The sequence below is a fragment of the Eumetopias jubatus genome, unplaced genomic scaffold (assembly GCF_037043125.1).
Source record: "Eumetopias jubatus isolate StellerSeaLion01/CBP00866 unplaced genomic scaffold, mEumJub1_p1.0 scaffold_2, whole genome shotgun sequence".
Taxonomy (NCBI): Eukaryota; Metazoa; Chordata; class Mammalia; order Carnivora; family Otariidae; genus Eumetopias; species Eumetopias jubatus.
The window spans coordinates 42,179,038-42,182,312 of record NW_028274808.1 but is presented as its reverse complement, the minus strand read 5'-3'; the positions used below and the strand labels follow the sequence as shown (position 1 = coordinate 42,182,312).

At 39.4% G+C, this 3,275-nt stretch overlaps 2 non-coding genes across 2 annotated transcripts; both read left to right on the top strand.

Annotated features, from left to right (window-relative positions):
* Positions 1-1,421: 1,421 nt before the first annotated feature.
* On the top strand, positions 1,422-1,524 carry LOC148164824 (U6 spliceosomal RNA). Its single transcript, XR_015767814.1, has one exon. It is a non-coding gene; the product is annotated as a U6 spliceosomal RNA (small nuclear RNA).
* A 1,072-nt stretch (positions 1,525-2,596) lies between these two features.
* Positions 2,597-2,699, top strand: LOC148164823 (U6 spliceosomal RNA). Its single transcript, XR_015767816.1, has one exon. It is a non-coding gene; the product is annotated as a U6 spliceosomal RNA (small nuclear RNA).
* The last annotated feature ends 576 nt before the right edge of the window (positions 2,700-3,275 follow it).

Sequence of the window (3,275 nt, the reverse complement as noted above, 5' to 3'; positions counted from 1 at the left end):
GACAGATATTGGCGGGGATGCAGAGAAAGGGGAACCCTCCTACACTGTTGGTGGGAATGCAAGCTGGTGCAACCCCTCTGGAAAACAGTATGGAGGTTCCTCAAACAGTTGAAAATAGAGCTACCATACAACCCAGCAATTGCACTACTGGGTATTTACCCCAAAGATACAATGTAGGGATCCGAAGGGGTACGTGCACCCTGATGTTTATAGCAGCAATGTCCGCAATAGCCAAACTGTGGAAAGAGCCAAGATGTCCATCAACAGATGAATGGATAAAGATGATGTGGTATATATATATATATATATATATATACACATTGAAATATTATGCAGCCATCAAAAGGAATGAGATCTTGCCATTTGCAATGATGTGGATGGAACTGGAGGGTGTTATGCTGAGTGAAATAAGTCAATCAGAGAAAGACATGTATCATATGACCTCACTGATATGAGGAATTCTTAGGAAACCAACTGAGGGTTGCTGGAGTGGGGGGGGGGCGTGGGAGGGATGGGGTGGCTGGGTGATAGACATTGGGGAGGGTATGTGCTATGGTGAGTGCTATGAATTGTGCAAGTCTGTGGAATCACAGATCTGTACCTCTGAAACAAATAATGCATTATATGTTAAGAAAAAAAAAAAGGAGAAGATAGCAGGAGGGGAAAAATGAAGGGGGGGAAATCGGAGGGGGAAATGAACCATGAGAGATGATGGACTCTGAAAAACAAACAGGGTTCTGGTGGGGGGGGAGGATGGGCTAGCCTGGTGATGGGTATTAAAGAGGGCACGTTCTGCGTGGAGCACTGGGTGTTATACACAAACAATGAATCATGGAACACTACATCAAAAAATGATGATGTAATGTATGGTGATTAACATAACAATAAAAAAATTTTTAAAAATGGAGGGCACTTAGTGTGATGATTACTGGGTGTTGTATGCAAGTGATGAACCACTGAATTCTGCTCCTGAAACCAATACTGCATTGTATGTTACCTAACTAGAATTTAAATTATGTTTTGAAGAAAAAAAAACCTTTAAAAATAATAGTAAATAAAATAAAATGCAGTGCTTTCCACATTTGTCTGACTTCTAAACCATTTTGTTGTTGTTGTTGTCACTGAACATCTCTAGAAGGCTTGTGTTCCAAGGATCAAACTTTAGAAAACACTAAATTAAAGGCTCTTGGAGAGGCATTATTTGCAGTGGCAACAAGGTGGAAATAAGCTGGGTGGCCACTGCTAACCTCCTTTTTCCTTCAGGGAATGCTAGGCAGCCCTATGAAGAACAGAACAGATCCACAGATCCAATCAGAAAAGGCAGAACCAAAAATGTGGAGAAGGAAAATTTGTTGAGCTAATTTAGCTAATCCTCAAGTTGATGAAAATTTGGGGGAGAAGCACCAAGGTAAAGAAATAGAGTGCTCATTTCAGTAGCACTTAAACTAAATTGGAATGATACAAAGATTAGCATGACCCCAGCGCACAGATTACTCGCAAATTTATGAAGCATTTAAAGGAAAGGAGAAAGGAGGACAGATCCACATGTGTTGGCATGGAAAATTTCCAACTTATTTCATTAAATGCAAAAAGCAAGATGCAAACTTTACAAACTGTTCCCATTTATGTGTGTGTGCTTGAGTGTCGGTGATGCAAGGGTAAATATAAGTGTATAATTATGCATAGTAAATTTCTCAGCACATATATAAGATACCACAGAGGATTCCTTGCAGAGTGGCACTGAAGATGAGGATAAAGGGCATTTTTACTTTTCATTTTATACCATTAAGTATTGTTCAACTTTATTTTTACCAATTCCTGTATTTTTATAATTAAAAAAACACAAATTTTAAAAGCTCTCTGGAGACCCTTTTAGGTTAATTTTTGTAATTTTGTGGTTTCTTGAATCCCAAATTGAGACTAAGTTAAGCCTGTCTTCTGGATGAGAAATGGTCAAGGCTTTATACCCTTGGGTCCACCAGAATGCCAACTCTTCTGTATTTTTCCACCCTGAGACTGAAGGAACAGTTGGATGACTGAGCACCCTGAGGAGTAACTAGCCCCTCTGTTTCGGGGGCCCACACTATAGGCTGCATCTAGGTTTCCAGAAAGCCAAAGAACCTAGCCACAGGGGCAAGAATGGAATGTTGAGTCCCATTGTAGGCAAACATTAACAGGCAAATCATGACTAAGCACGGAATCCGAGTCCAAAAACATCTAAGCTGGAAGGATCTTTCTACAGAGGAGACACCTGACACCCAAAGGAGAAAATTAAAGATCATACTAAAGATCTCAGATCTGAAACTTCTGACCCTGAATCTGGGAGAATTTACACAATGCAATGTTGTCTTCCAAAATGGGAAGAACGTGCCCCCTCCCCTTCTGTCCATATGGACACAGGAGAATGTTCCTTGCTTGAAGCCTTTAAAATTGACCAAAGGGGGGGGGGGGGGAAACCTGACCAAAACTGAAGAAACAAAGTCCAATCAGAAAAGGCAGAACCAAAAATGTGGAGAAGGAAAATTTGTTGAGCTAATTTAGCTAATCCTCAAGTTGATGGAAATTTAGGGGAGAAGCACCAAGGTAAAGAAATAGAGGGCTCATTTCAGTAGCACATAAACTAAATTGGAATAATACAAAGATTAGCATGACCCCAGCACACAGATTACATGCAAATTTGTGAAGCATTTAAAGGAAAGGAGAAAGGAGAAAAGAGAACAGACCCAAATCAAAAGATCAAGACACATTTGTGCTGTTGAAGGAAACTGGTGAGAAAAAATTCACTGTTGCCTTTGGCATCTACTCTACATACCTGGGAGGAATTAACTACTCAACTAGTTATATATATTGTAAGCTTAGTGGTAACTATGAAGAACAAGGATAGCATAGGTGGAGAAAGCTTTTCTAAGTGAATTGTCTGAAGGATGGAAGGTCTTTTTTCAATGCTAGAACTTCTATATATGTTTATAATGTTTATGTAAATCTTTATAAAAAGCACTATGTTTCCCAGCCTTGTTAAACAGAATCTGCTACACACCATTTAACCTCTTCCTCAAGTTTTTGTTTACTCGTTTGTTTTTACATTTGAAAAATCTTTTTTCTGAGTTTTTGTACAGAGAGGCCCTTGGAACATTTGAGGTATAATGGTTCTGCCCATTGTTTTCTGTTCCTTATTTTGTATTCTATGTAGGTTTTACAAAGCACTGGTAGATCTGAAGAGATACATTCCATTCTAGTAACAGTGAGGAAAAAGATGGAGTGGCCCAAAGACGGGG